Below are 16,111 nucleotides of genomic sequence, written 5' to 3'. Positions count from 1 at the left end.
GGGAGGGGAGGGGAAGGGAGGGGAGGGGAAGGGAGGAGAGGAGAGGAGAAGCTTTTGCCCTGGGTAGAATGCCGTGGTGTCATAGCTCACAGCAACCTCCAACTCAGCTCAAGCAACTGCTTGCCTCATAAGCTCAAGCAATCCACCCACCTCTGCCTCCCAGAGTGCTGGGATTATAGGTGTGAGCCACCGCGCCCAGCTCATTCAGCATTCTCCAAGCCCCAACACCTACCTCCTTCAAGGAGGTCCACAGGAGACAGAAAATCAGTGGATGAAGGCAAAAGAGCCATCCAATTTCAAACCAAAATGATATACTGAGAAGTGGACACCAGAGACAGGATAAGGGGGGCCCATTAAAAAGCCCTCCTTGGACATCCTTTTTATCTTAGTAGGTCTCAGGACTATTTGCCTTGATCCCCAATTTCTAAAGCAGCAACCCTATTACAAATGACTTTATCCCCTCCCAGCACTAACCCTGGGCCAAGACAAGAATGAACAACCACGCTTAGGAGAGTGGTTCCCACACCACACAGAAAGAGAAACAGCAATTAGTAAACTCACTACCAACTATCATAAACTGGGTTTGCTACAATGCAGATCAAGCTGCCTCGATTTCTGAAAAGAAGACCCTGCCAGTGTCCAGGGGACCAGGGAGAACCAAGGGAATCCAACATTAAGCCAGGATAGTTTCAGGCAAAACAAGAGACAAGAGGAGAAGTCTAGAGCAAAGTGTGGCAGGAGAAAGGAAGCCTTTCACGGTCATCATCCCTCCCCAGCCTCCAACTCCTGGGACAGGTGCCTCAGAGAAGTTTCCATCTGGAGAAGGCTTTTCAGAAAAGGGAGTAGACGTGGTTGTAAGAATTCAGACCGAGCTAAATATTGGCATTAAGATCTCTAAAATCGGCTCAGCGCCTGTGGCTCAAGTGGCTAAGGCACCAGCACATACACCTAAGGTGACGGGTTCGAATCCAGCCCCGGGCCACCAAAACAAAAATGACGGCTACAACCAAAAAATAGCCGGGCATTGTGGCGGGCGCCTGTGGTCCCAGCTACTTGGGAGGCAGAGGCAGGAGACTCACCTGAGCCCAGGAGTTGGAGGTTGCTGTGAGCTGTGATGCCACAGCACTCTACCCAGGGGGACAGCTTGAGGCTCTATCTCAAAAAAAAAAAAAAAAAAAGATCTCTAAAATCCTGACTGGAGCACATCTTAAACTGCAATCAGGTAAATACCCCTTAGTAGAGACTATTTCTTTATCTTAGGATAACGAGCCAAATAGGTAGTTTAATTATGCAAAGACCTCATAAAATGAAGACTGTGACAAGGCTGTGGCTGTAAAGCCTATCCGTAACTCCATCTGCAGATACTCAACTCTGGAGAAATGCTTCTTGTCCAAGAAAGGATTTAGACCATGTGGTTCCTATGAACTACTCTGTGGAGATAACTGCATTTGAGCAATTGTTCGTAGGCCAGAAGCAGAGATATACACAGATACGTGGGGGAAAGCTATCAAAGCCCCATTTTTATTCACTAATGGAAGAAGGACTGTAATTGAAGCCCTACCTGGGTGAGTAATCCAGTCTTAAAGCAATGACCCAATGTTGGACTACTAAAGTGGTTCTTAATCCTCTGGGGAGATGCTAGACCACTCTAATAACCTGACGTAGGCTATGGATCTGCTCCCCTGGAAAAGGCAAACAACCACAAAATTGTGCACACAGCTTCATAGGATTCATGGAGCACTCAAAGTCCGTGTACTTTGGGAATGCATACTCAAACTAAAATTCATGGACCAGTGTGAGGGTGTCTGGCTGGAGCTATAAATTAAGTTGACAGCACTCTGGGTAGGCTGTAAAGTTTCCTTTGATGGAAACGAATATTCTTTCCATCAGTCATCCTGGGAAGAGGTAGGTCCCAAATGGAAGAAAAGCATTAGATTGTGGAAGAAGCTGTCTTTTTTTCTCAGCATCTAGTGAGACTTGGGCCTGGACCCTAAGGAGTCTAGATTAATTTACAAGTGCTCATAAATGGTGAGGAATACTAACTGCCATCCTCCTGGAAGGCAGGCAGACCCTGGGAGCACATCAACCCTAAAATAAAACCTTGCAGATGGGCTGGGCCCATGGAGTCCAAAAACAATCATATCTCACCAGCTGTTTGTAGGTTATTCTCTGTGCTAGAATCTTCTCCTGTTATCCCACGCCTTTAATAAAATTATGTTAAATGTTATATCTTTAATTTAGAAATCTTTGAGGAACTATGAGAAGGGTCTATGTCCAAGCTTGACTACAGTCATAAAGGGGGCTGTCCCTTTTGAAGCCCACACAGTGATGGTGGCTGTCAGCCTGACACCTCGAACAGTGATGGCCCTGGAATTGAAAGCAGGGGACGGCAGCCAGGCAGGAAACAGCCTGATGGACATAAAAGCCCCTGAGTTCTTACATCCTTCCCCAGGAGAATGAAGGAGAAAAGGAACTACAGAGGAGGCTGAGGGTCTGCTGTCCCCACCGCAGGGCTGTCCGCCAGCAGATTTCAGGTCAGTCTGTGAATATGATCCTACCTTACATCAGAACAGGGGCCACCGAAATATAACAAAAAACCAGAGAAGAAGGAAAGATTAAAAGATCACAGTGAAAAGGAAACAGACAACCAAAAAGTATTAGAATACATACACAAATCCAAGAGCCGGATTCTGGAAGGGAAGAAAACCACCTCTTAATTCTAAAAATACAGAGAACGCAGATGATATGAGAAATAATGTGTTTAAAATTTTATAAAGTAAATTAAAATTATGTAATGTATGATTTCATGGGAACATTTTAAAATCTTCATGAATCCAAAGGTTTTCTGTATAGATTTCCATTCTCAAAAGCAAAACCAATACCATAGAAGAAATTAATAAATGTGTAAAGGAGTTTGTGCCAATAAAAAGACTCAGTGCCCATTTGGTTTTAGTGGCCATTTATTTTAAATTTTAAAGACCAGCAATTTTCACACAATATAAACAGTAAAAAAAATCATTTTTAAAAAAAGAAACCGCTAAAAGAGATGTAAACAATAACACGTAATTCATGCTTACACCTGTAAAGCACAGTGCAAACTGCACTGAGTGTGCAGGAAGGCACGCCTATAGTCCCAGCTATTTGGGAGGCCAAGGCAGGAGGCTCACTGGAGCCCAGGAGTTCTAATCCAGTAATACAGCCAGACTCTGTCTCCAAAAAAAAAAAGGCAAACAAAATCTCTGAGTGTAAAATAAAAGCACAGCCAAATCTTACTTTTGCACAGAAATTGAGGGGGCTGGAGAGGTGGGAGGACGCAAACCCTAAAAAGGTTGAGAGACTTAATGAAGGTCACACGTCAGGCACCCAGTTCATAGTTGAGACAGAATTCTGTTCTATCTGTCTACTTTCATCAACTAGAAAAATGAAGGATACAATAGTGTTTCTGTTCCTCTAAATTGCCTGCTAATCATCATTATAAATGAGATAGGGGATGGAACCTAAAAAAAAAAACAAACCCAAACACTGAATCTATAAACACACCAGCCCTGACATCCACATTTCTAAACCTCTCCTGAGTCTGCCCCATCCTGTTAGAACAGCTGAGATATGGGGGTAACTGAAGCACTACTCCCTATTATACGCAGGAGCTAACCCCAGTATTTCTACCGCATTCTATCCTTCTACTTTATACAAGTCTGGGGTATGTATTGCGTCCCAAAGTCTTTGATAAAACACTTTGAGTTTTATCCATATTTTAAATGTATATAAACTACTGCATCATGTATTGATTTTATTTCAGATGCAGTTTCTCCAATGCCTTAAGAATAGTAAAGTCTATATTACATGTCATTCTGCTAAAGATCATTTTCTTGGAGAGGAAAAAGTAGTCAAAAGCCTGATGGATTTTCTACGTCTGATGGATATGGGGAAACTCAGCGGTGTAACAACTGCTTTGATAGATCCATACAGCTGAAGCATTCCTGAGTGAAAGAAATAACTATGAGACATCATATCTGGCCACATTATAGTTGTAATGAGGTTTGGATTGGCAGAAACGGAGCTGGAAAAACAACCCTGTGACTGATAACCTGATTTCTATCTCTTTTTAGCATCTTAGACTTTAGTTCCCATAAATATTATAAATTCTGCTCAATTCTAAAGAAAGAACTACAGACTTGAAAGCTAGAAAGAAACCGTTGGTGCATCTCCCTGATTTTACAGGTTATAAAACTGAGCTCCAAAAGACGAACCGCTGATTTTGTGCACTGACTTTACCCCAGCCATAAGAGACATCTAGGAGCAGTTGTGAAAAAGCCTGGAGCTTTCCATCTCCTCCATGCCATCTACACGAAGGCCCCAGAAGAGGAATCATGAGTAAAATGATCCACAAATCATCCTGCTTCAAAATATGACCAGCACACACACCACAGAAATATACCCTAGTTTCACATTCATAATAATGTAGGGCTTAATTTAGAAAGAAGATTCTGGATCTAAACACTTATAGAAACCTTTACAAGTTTCTGAGCAGGCTGACACCATGGTATGAATTATTTATCCTCTCTCACCAGCTCAGTGTCCGATGGGCCTTGTAGGGAGACAGGTGACAGAGAAGAGGAACCCCAAGGGTCTACCTGGAACTCTCCCCCAGTGCCCTGGGAGGACAACAGGCTCATCTCTATGCATTTGTTTTTGGACCCAAGAGACTGTTTCCTAGCCTCATAGTGAAATATCTGACCCTTCTGGGGGGCCGGCGCCTTGGCTCAAAGGAGTAGGGCACTGGCTCCATATACCGGAGGTGGTGGGTTCAAACCGGGCCCTGGTCAATAAAACTACAAAAAAAAAAAAAAGAAAAGAAATATCTGACCCTTCTTCAGAGACCTTCACTTGCCTTCAAAAGAAAGGATTATTACCCAATGATTATATTAAAGAGAATGTTACTATAGCTTTATTTCTTATATTTTCAACACTGGATATTACACAATTACAAAAACTTCAGTGTCTCACCAATTATTAAATGATTTTAAACCATGTAGGACTTAATCACACAAAAGCAGTTTAATACAAAAATGGTGAACCAGATCTTGAACAAATATATCAGAATGCAGGTGGTGCCCGTAGCTCAGGGAGTAGGGCGCCAGCCACATACATGGAGGCTGGTGGATTCAAACCCAGCCCGGGCCAGCTAAGACAACTGCAAACAAAAAATAAACAAATAAATAAAATAGCTGGGTATTGTGGCAGGTACCTGTGGTTCCAGCTACTTGGGAGGCTGAGGCAAGAGAGTCACTTAAGCCCAAGAGTTAGAGGTTGCTGTGAGCTGTGATGGCACAGCACTCTACCTAGGGTGACAGCTTGAGACTCTGTCTATATAAGCTGTGGCATATATATATGCTTTATTTAACTCACCATTATTAGTAAAATTTAAATTTACAGGGAAATTTAGAGAAAAGTGCATGTGAAACAAAAGAAAGTTTATTCAAAAATGATATATTGTGTTTAAATATGTGGCATTAAAATATTTCACTAAGATTATCAAGATACACTCTTTACATTTAGCAAGTTCACAGTAAATTATTTTAAGGTACAAATGTGTGTCCATCCACACTCATACACTTGCACGCATCAAAAGAATTTGGTAGAATTTTCTAGAATTTGTAAATAGCTTTTTCACAAAATGAAGATGAAAGTTCTTTGACATCAGTAAGCAAACTCCAAGTGTTGTAGATTTTCCCCTGAGACACCTCCGTTTGTGTGCTTGCTGTAAATACTGCCTTCCTCACTAGTTAACCGTGCTAAGCAGCCTGATTCTCGTGAATTTTTACCCTTCTACTTTATACAGGCTTCAGGGTGAGGTACCTGTAGGGCGCGCTCAGCCTACTATTCTCAGGAAGTAGATTTTCAGTCTTTCCAATTACACCCTAGAGAAAGATGCCAGCCGTCTGAGCATACAATAGAATGCAACCTTCCTACCATTGTTTTAAGCTATTTTGGTAATAAAAGGTTTGGGGTTGGGACACAAGGAGCCTGTAATTCTAGCACTCTAGGATGCCAAGGTGGGAGGATCACTTGAGTGCAGGAGTTCAAGACCAGCCTGAATAAGAATGAGAACCCTGAGCGGCGCCTGTGGCTCAAAGGAATAGAGCGCCAGCCCCATATACTGGAGGTAGCAGGTTCAAACCTGGCCCCAGCCAAAAACTGAAAAAAAAAAAAAAAAAAAAAGAATGAGACCCTATCTCTACTAAAAATAGAAAAATTAGCCAGGCATGGTGCCGGGTGCCTGTAGTCCCAGCTCCTCAGGAAGCTGGGGTAGGCGGATCACTTGAACCCAGGAGTTCGAGGCTACAGTTAGCTATGAGGCCACTGCACTCTGGCCTGGGGAGGTGGGGGATGGTTAGGGAAGGGAGAGAAAGTGAAAGCAAAAGGGAGAAAAAAGAAGCAGGAAAGAAATGGGGAACAGGCAGTGAGAGAGGAAGAGGTGACCTTGTCCAAACACAAAAGGTGGTTCGTGGATCAATCCTCGGGAAGAGAGACTTTGTGGATCAATCCTCGGGAAGAGAGACTTCAGAGGGAGAAGGAAGGTGAGAGGCAGGAAGCCCAGGTGAGCAGGACTAAGCAGTTTAAGGAGGGAGTAGGGCCTCCCAGCCAGGCAGGCTGCTGGGGCGGCAGATCAGTACCGGAGAAGACAACTTGGACATTACCCCAGTTATTACAGAGTTTTCCTGGAGAGTGGGTAGGGAAATGACAAAACATCTGACACTCATAAAGTGCCTACTGTGTGCTTGATATGTTTTATGTATGTTAACTCATCTAAGACCCCTGAAAACCCACAGGTGGGTACTATGATTATGCCTGCTTTACCAAGGGGCACCAGAGACACTAAGGGATGAGCTAAATACGAGCAGTCAAACAGCTGGCAAGCATTTAAAATATTCCAACAGCAGCAGTCAGCCTGAGCTTGAAAGTCAGAGCATAGTTTGGGTTATGTAAGGAGAAAGCCCTAGGAAAATAGGCTGAAAGACTAATCTCCTCCCCCTAAGATGCAACAAAGATCATCAGTTAGTGCACGTCACCTGAGCCCCTTCACCAGACATTGCTGCTTGCCCATAAAGGGGAAAACATGAAAGCACTGCTCATCGATTTAGGAACCTAAAAACAAAATATAAGCCAGACACGGTGGCTCACTCCTATAATCCTAGCTAGCACTCTGAGAGGCTGAGCAGGTAGATTGCCTGAGCTCACGAGTTCCAGATCAGCCTGAGCCAGAGCAAGACCTCATCTCTAAGAAAATAGTGGGCACCAGTAGTCCCAGACACTCGGGAGGCTGAAGCAAGAAAATCACTTAAGCCCAAGAGTTTGAGGTCATGAGCTATGACACCATGACACTCTACTGAGGGCGACATAGTGAGACACTGTCTCAAAAAATATATATATATAATACTTATTATATATAAAAAATTATCTATAATTATATATATAATATTATGCATAATACCCATATGTTATTATAGATTTTAACATTATATATATAAAATACCCATCCTGGGTATATTCCACAGCAAAGACTTTGAATGAGAAAGGTTTATAGTAACTAACATGGAGAAAAAATCTCCAAGAGATATTGTAGACTTAAAGAAAAAAAAGCAAGTTGCATTATTGGTACTGAATAACGAAGCTGGGGGCACAGTGGCTCATACCTGTAATCCTAGCTGGAAGATTGCTCAAGCTCAGGAGTTCAAGACCAGCCCAAGCAAAAGCAAGCCCATCTCTACTAAAATCAGAAACACTAGCCAGGCATGGTGGCAAATGTCTATAGTCCCAGCTACTTGTGAAGCTGAGGGATGAAGATCACTTGAGCCCAAAAGTTTGAGATTACTGTAAGCTATGACACTATGGCACTCTCACTCTACCCAGGGCAACAGAGTGAAACCCTGTCTCAAAAAGAAAAAGGGGGGGGGCACCAGCCCCATATACCAGAGTTGATAGGTTCAAACCCAGCCCAGCCAAAAACTGCACACACACAAAAAAGAAAAAGCAAGAGGCTGAATAATGGTTTCTTTTTTTTGAGACAGGAGCCTCAAGCTGTCCCCCTGGGTAGAGTGCCATGGCATCACAGCTCACAGCAACCTCCTGCCTCAGCCTCCTGAGTAGCTGGGACCACAGGTGCCCACCACAATGCCTGGCTATTTTTTGGTTGCAGCCGCCATTGTTGTTTGGTGGGCCTGGGCTGGATATGAACCTGCCACCTTAGGTGTACATGGCTGGTGCCTTAGCCACCTGAGCCACAGGCGCTGAGCCTGAATAATGGTTTCAAAAATACCAGGTCCTACCTTGTTTAGAAAAAGCATCTTTGCAAATGTGATTAAAGTAAGGGCCTTTAGATGGGGAGATTATCATGGGCCATTTGGGTGGTCCCTAGCTATGGTCGTAAGTACCACTGCAAGTGAGGAAAGAGGGAGATTTTACCTAGATACACAGAAGTGAAGGCAAAGTGAAGATGCTACAGAGAGAGATCTAAAGGTGCTGTCTTGAAGATAGGAGTGATGCTGCCACAAGCCAGGGAATGCAAGCAGTCACCAGAAGCTGCAAGAGGCAAGGAAATGATGCACAAGGGGCAAACACACACACTATGAAGGCAAAATCAATGGATTAATAGAATAGATTTGAAGGCATTGAGAGCAGAGAAAAGTGAGGGGAGAGAGAGGGAAGAACAAGTAATGGCTGTCTACAAGATTGGCTCCACTCTTACTACCAAAATCAGTTCAATAAATGCCTTCACAGCATAACCTTCACTGAAGGATTTTTCTTTGCAGTGAAAAGGAATCTAATATTGCACCTTGCAAAAGGAAATAAAGGAACTCTCACTTCCATTTTTACTCAGACTGTACAGACATACTTCTCTGAACAAGAATATGTTCCCCTGCCCCAATGCTGAGGTTTTGCTGTTCCTCCCACTATGTTCAGCAGCCTGAACCACCACTGCCTTACACTGGTCTCAAGGTGGAAGCCCCTGCAGATGGGAGGAAGGGAAAGCTCAGCACACCCCAGCCCCAGCCTCCAACCAACACCCCTGAGCCCAAACCACAATGGAGAAAGTGGCCCCAGATGGGCTTATTCTTCAGTAATCTCAGCCTAGATTTAGTGCACCTCAGTCTCAACACTACACAATCCCACCAGGCCAAGCAGACTTAAACCACAACCACTCTTCCTCCAATTTAGAACATATTTCTTTTTTTTTTTTTTTTTATAATTTGACCATTAGTGTTTTTTTTTTTAATTTGTTTATTTTTTGCAGTTTTTGGCAGAAGCGGGGTTTGAACCCACCACCTCCAGCATATGGGGCCGGCGCCCTACTCCTTTGAGCCACAGCGCCACCCCAGAACATATTTCTTAAACTTTTTCCAAGAAATATTCCCACAAAGTTTTTCAAACATGGGCTATTTTACATGTACTAAATTTGAAATGCACTGGTCAAAGGTAAGAACCACTACTATCCCAACCCCTGCCATAAGTGGTTTCCATTAAAGAGCAACCAAAGTATTACAAACACAAACATCAAGAAATTTATGGAAAATTATTCTTTGGGAGATTTCTTCCATTTGCTAAAAGACCAATTTGTGATCCAAGTCTGGCATTGTGCGAGTTCTTCCACACCAACATGTGGGTGAAGAAGGGCCTCATAGAAAATTCTGGGTGATTTTTATTAATGGTCACACACATCTATCCAACAAGAAATACGACACTACTTCTCAAATCCCCTGATATTCTTTCAAATATAAAGCTAAAAAGGCAGTTAGTGGAGTTAGGCCCCAGGACTCTGGATGCTTACATCTGCTCCATATGGACAGGAGAATTCACTCCCAAGCTCCAGAGTCTTCATCTATAAAATGCTGGCGTAGGCTCGGTAAGTTAACACTGCATAATGTAGGCAGGTAGAGTGTTCTTTTATCTAAGCACTAATTCTTCTGGAAGAGACAGCCCATCTTTGAAGGTCTTAACTCCTACTACTTTTTTCTGACAGATTTTGCCAGCCATCACATTTCCGAAATGAAAATGTAACAGCTTGCGACCATTGCAATATACTTAAGATGTAATAATGGAAAATGAGATGTTATTGATTGGAAAGGGAGGAGAAGTAACCACAGTGGTGTCATCAAGTCAGAGAAAGAAAAAATTAACAGATGAATTCTTCAAGACTGAGATTTGGTTGCCACCCACTACAGATGGCAGAGTTCTGAACAGCAGTCCCCAGACAAACACAAGATATACATTAAATATGTGTGGCAGGCCTCATAAGAACACTCCATACCCTCTCAATCATAAGGGAATTCCACATTATAGATCACAGCTAAACTTATGTGCTTGAATCCATTCTGTTTGGAAATAATATACAGACAACAACTGTTTGTCAGTTGTGTGTAAGAAACAGTTTCCTTTTTACCTCCAATGAAACAGTCAGAGTGAAAAATGACACCACCATTTTTAAAATATCAAATAAGCTGGGCACAGGAGCTCACACCTGTAATCCTAGCATTCTGGGATGCTGAGATGGGTGGATTGCTCGGGCTCAGGAGTTCGAGATCAGCCTGAACAAGAGCAAGACCTCATCTCAAAATAAGCAGGCATTGTGGTGGGCACCTGCAGTCCCAGCTACTCTGGAGGCTGAAGCAGGAGGATCACTTGACCCCAAGAGTTAGAGGTTGCTGTGAGCTAGGCTAAAGCCACGGCACTCTAGCCCAGGGCAATAGAGTGACATGCTGTCTCAAAAAAAAAAAAAGAAAAAAAAATCCAAATAAGACCACGTATTTTACAAGAGTAACTAATATTAAATCTGGCATGCAATGCCCTCAAGGGAAAGGCACAGATATATAACTTAATTTTGAATAAAGTGCCTCTCTACTCTGATTTTGCACCTAAAGAACAGGAATAAAGATTTTAACGATATCTGTAGAGACTATTAAGCGTTTATTTCATATACCCGTTGGCCATTTGTTATATCGTCTTTGCAGAAATGTTTATTCAAGTCCTTAGCCCACTTTTACATCAGGTTATTAGGGGGTTTTTGCTATTGTATGATAGAAGTTTCTTATTCATTTTGGACATTAACATATTATCAGACATCGTTTGCTAGTACTTTCTCCGAATTCCATGTGTTGCCTTTCCAATCGGGTGATTGTTTCCTTTACGGCACAGAAGGTTTCAGCCTGAAGTCACTGATCATTACAGAAACACAAATCCAAACCACAATGAGGTATCACTTCATACCTATCTGAATGGCTATTATCAAAAAATCAAAAGACAAGTGTTGGCAAAGATGGGGAGAAATTGGGACCCTTGCACACTGTTACTGTAAATGCAAAATAGGACACAGTATGGCACCTATCACCACTATAGGACACAGTATGGCACCTATCACCACTATAGGACACAGTATGGCACCTATCACCACTATAGGACACAGTATGACAGTTCATCAAAAAATTAAAAATAGAACTCCCGTATGATCTAGCAATCCCATTAGGGAGTATTTATCCAGAAGAACTACAGTCAGGATCTCAGAAAGATATTAGCACTCTTATGTTCACTGCAGCATTAGCCACAGTAGCCAAGAGGTCAATGATGCTAAGCTCAATAAGCCAGTCGCACGATGACAAGTACTGCCTAACTCCACTCAGATGTGGCGTCTAGATTCCAACTCACAGAATCAAAGAGCGGAATGACGGTTGCCAGTGACTGTGGTGGGGCTAAGAGTGAGCTACTCATCAATGGGTATGAAGTTTCAGTTAAGCAAGATAAATTCATTAACATTGTGCCTAGAGGCATTATAAAAATACAACTTGAAATACATTAAGAAGATAAATCTCATGCTAAATGTTCTGACCACAATAAAATAAAATTTTTTAAAAAGAGAGAGATGAAAGAGTAGTGGAAGTAGGAAATACTCTCTTGGTAAAACTCACTCCTGGCCAGTCTTGCTATTTTATTAGTTGGTCAAAACATGCAATTTAGCAGATAAACTATTCATGCCTGAACTTACTTTAGAGAAACGCAAACTTTAAGTAGAGATAATATCAAACTTTAATTTTTTTTTCTTTTGTGGAAACACAGTCTTACTCTTGTTGCCCTAGGTAGAGTGCCCTGGCGTTACAGCTCACAGCAACCTCAAACTCTTGACCTCAAGAGAACCTCTTACCTCTGCCTCCCAAGTAACTAGGACAAAAGGCACCCATCACAACATCCAGCTAATTTTTCTATTCTTAGTAGAGATGGAGTCTCACTCTTGCTCAGACTGGTCTCAAGCAGTCTGAGCTCGAGCAATCCACCTGCCTCGACCTCTCAGAGTGTTAGGATTACAGGCTTGAGCCATCATACCCAGCTCAAACTTTGAATTCTTAAAAAGAAAAACAATATATTTAGTTAAGTATGAAAATTATCTAGCTGGGTGCAGTGGCTCATACCTGTAATCCTAGCCCTCTGGGAGGCAGATGCAGGTGGGTTGCTAGAGGTCATGAGTTTGAGACCAGCCTGAGCTGGTGAGAGTCCGGGAAGTTGTGGTGGGCAAGTGTGTCCCAGCTACTTGGGAGGCTGAGGCAAAAGGATCTCTTGAGCCCAAGAGTCATGGCACTCTATCCAGGGCAACAAAGTGAGACTCTGTCTCAAAAAGGAAGAAAAGAGAAAAAGAAAAACATCTCACTCATGTATAATAATGTTTTTAAAAATTGGGTTTGAGTTTCAAGATTTTGTTCCCAGAAGAAAATAAGAACTTTTTATTGATACCAGTCCAATTCATTGATATCTAAGAATAATGACTGGTGGTTGACTAGAGACTCAAGTAAACAAAGTTTTCCAAGCAAGCCCTACATGTAGAGAGAGTATTATGGTCCAGTCAAGTAGGTAACCAAACATTCAAGTAAGCAGCAGGCAACAATAATAGAGATGGACTTCAGTTTAGAAAATTTTAAAATTCTGCGATGTCAGCCCTTCCCCTCACCTAAAGCACGTCATGATTGATTCCGTCAGCATCTGACAAGAGTGCGAGATGTCTAATAGTGGAAGGCAACTTGGATTGGACCAAAGAGCATCTATCAGAGTCCAAGTAATATCCTTGGCCAAGGATACTCAAATGCTCAAAGGTGCCGGTTCCATACCTATAAAGTTCTTCTCATGGGGTTTTCCTCAGTTTTAAATGAAACAGGCATGCAAAGAGCCTTTGCACAAAGCATAGTAAAAAAATAAGCAATTCATAAACTTAGTTTCTTACTCAGTAAGTGAACTTACTTCCCTTGGAAAAGAGGAAGTGGATTGTACGAGCACATGTTGGGGGCGAAATGTTTCCCAAATGACCTGCTCAGTAGGTCAATCTTCCCGCAATGTGCCCAGACAGCCACCGTTGAGCAAATTAACTTAAGGTCCAACAAGTGGAAAGGAACTTCAGAGGAGCGCGGAGGAGCTGGCTCTGCCTGGCTCTGCCAGGTGCTTCCACTTGTCTTCCTGAAGACGTTCGTCCTCTCTTTAAGATGTTCCTGAGCTGGAAATATTTCCTGTGCCACCACCCTGCGTTACACATGGGTGGGTGCACGGTGCTTTAGCAAAGGAACTGACTTAGTTGCTGCCAAGGTCAACAGGCAAATTTCGTATGCCAAATTATAGGCTGCAATATTTTTAAAAATACAGGAAAAAGTCTCTGGTGCCAGTGAGTAGTTTTAGCCTAGGAGGGAGTGGCTATGACCAGAAGCACTTTTCTATCTTTGTCTAACCTAGACATGGGCAGTACTGATGTTTTGGTCACTTGCAGGACTTTCTCTACGCCAGTATATTTTAAGGGCCCTCGGAAATCTCTTTTAAGTACAAAAGGGAACCACAAACCACGGGAAGGTTCTCTGGTACATTTTCAATACGACGGACTATTTTGGTGATGAGCCTCACTCTGGAGAGACAATTGACATGGCAGTCAGTAAGGTGCACCACAGAGCTCAGAAAAGCCTTAAGACTTCTTTAATACTCCTTTACTGAAACACACACAAGTAATACCCGGAAGACTGTCACCTTTCATTCATTCAACAGCTAGTGTTCCACGCTGACTATATGCCAGCCTTGCTTTAGACGCTGGGACACTGCACACAACTGACATCTGCCTCCCCTCACCTTTTCACCCTTGCCCTATTCCATTTTCAACAAAGATGACTTTTCCTTAAAGGGCCCCCTCCATCGCTCACACATGTGGCCTCTCCAAATTAAGACTCTGGAATGTGCATTTTGCCAAAGAACAAAAGCGGCCTTTCTGTTCATTGAAATACACCCTGGAATTCTGGGATGAGAAGCTCATTTCGGGGGCTTTGCATAGAACTAGACATGACCTTCCAGGGCAGCCCCCAACCTGCACCCCAGCCCACCCCCAACCTCCCATCAACCTATGGACGCTGCCTCAGCCCCAAAGCAGGATTTCCCTGTTCTCTCTTTAACCTCTGCCCTGCCTTCTCTCATGCCAATTGACAAGAATGTCTTCTTTGTGTTATCTGTCCATTCCGTGGCTCTTTTCAGTGGGGGGAAATAACAGAACACAGAAGAGCAGAGAGTTCAGGAACTTTGGAATGGAGAGGAAATTGTTCTTTAATTTTTTTCTCTCATTCAACAAGCATTTGAGTCTCTGCTCGATTCATTCGGCCACAATGATGTGCTTCAATGGAAGGCACCATTTCACTGATAATGCAGAGGCCGACAGGATACAGTCCATTTCCTTAAATAGTTTATAAGCTGGTTGGAATGAGAGCATATAGCAGTGCTCTAAGAGCACGCGCCTCTTGCACCAAAGTAGCTCCTCCATATTACTTTCTCGAGGTAGATCATATTCCCCTCGGACTGGAAGACTGGGAATGGTATGTGTGGCCTCACCACCTTCAGCTGCACATCATAGCCTCCTGTTCTACATTAAACCTATAAACCATATAGATGTTTCATAACAACATTCATCCTGCATTCAGGGTCAAGCACCTTCCCTGGGAGACCACTATCCTCCTTGGCCCTGCTCAATTAGCAGTGCTTATTCTAATTCTTGGAGTCACATACCTCCTCCCAGACTTCCATCCCCCAAAGCTGCAAATCACGCAGTATTTCTAAAAAGGCGTCCCTGCCTTGTGCAAGACTGCCAATAGCCAAAAGGCGGCATCTGAGGGAAAAAGGAAAACACTGCACCATGCATTTATGAAATAAGCAAGTTGCACAAGAAACCTGAAACAAACCCAGCGTGGCAGCTCCCGCTGTACTCCCAGCACTCGGAGGGCCAGTGTGGGAGGATCAGTTGAGGCCAGGAAATCAAGACCAGCCTCAGCAGCACAGGAAGACTTCCATCTCTAAAAAAACTTTAAAAATTAGCCAGGTGCAGTAGCACACACCTTTAGTCCCAGATACTGAGGAGGCTAAGACTGGCGGATCCCTCGAACCCAGGAGTTTGAGGTTACAGTGAGCTGCACCACTGCACTCCAGCCTGAGCAACAGAAAGAGACCTTGTCTCAAAAATAAATAAACAAAATAGAAATTAAAAAGAAACCTGAAACAACACTATGGCCACCAAAGAAACAAGAGAGATGGTAAGAGACTTAAATGGTGACTTGGGGTCAACAGGAAACACTGTCCAGAAAATAAAATATTTTATGTGACGATCAACTACTCATATTCTTCTTTCCTTATTCCATCTCCCCCCCGGGGTTCAGCCTCCTACAAGGGCTTTGATGGAACAGACCTGTGGCTGGTATTAGCCAGCAGATTTAATTTTAAAAAACTATATGGATCACCACAGACAGTAGTAATAAAAATATAATCCCCAGGTTGACATCACATACCTGATTTTTTTTTAGTATATAAATGTATATGTGCAGGTTTCCAATAACTTGGAATAGATGTTCTAATAAATAGTATGATATAAATGCACAAAAAGCACTACTATAAAATATTTCCACGAATTATAATTTTTCTTATCAAAAATACAAACAGGGCTCGGCGCCTGTGGCTCAAGTGGTTAAGGCGCCAGCCACGTACACCCAAGGTGGCAGGTTCAAATCCAGCCTGGGCCCACCAAACAACAATGATGGCTGCAACCAAAAAAAAAAAAAAA

Source organism: Otolemur garnettii, unplaced genomic scaffold, assembly GCF_000181295.1.
Source record: "Otolemur garnettii isolate 467f Iridium unplaced genomic scaffold, OtoGar3 scaffold00026, whole genome shotgun sequence".
Taxonomy (NCBI): Eukaryota; Metazoa; Chordata; class Mammalia; order Primates; family Galagidae; genus Otolemur; species Otolemur garnettii.
Note: the sequence above shows the minus strand (reverse complement) of the source record.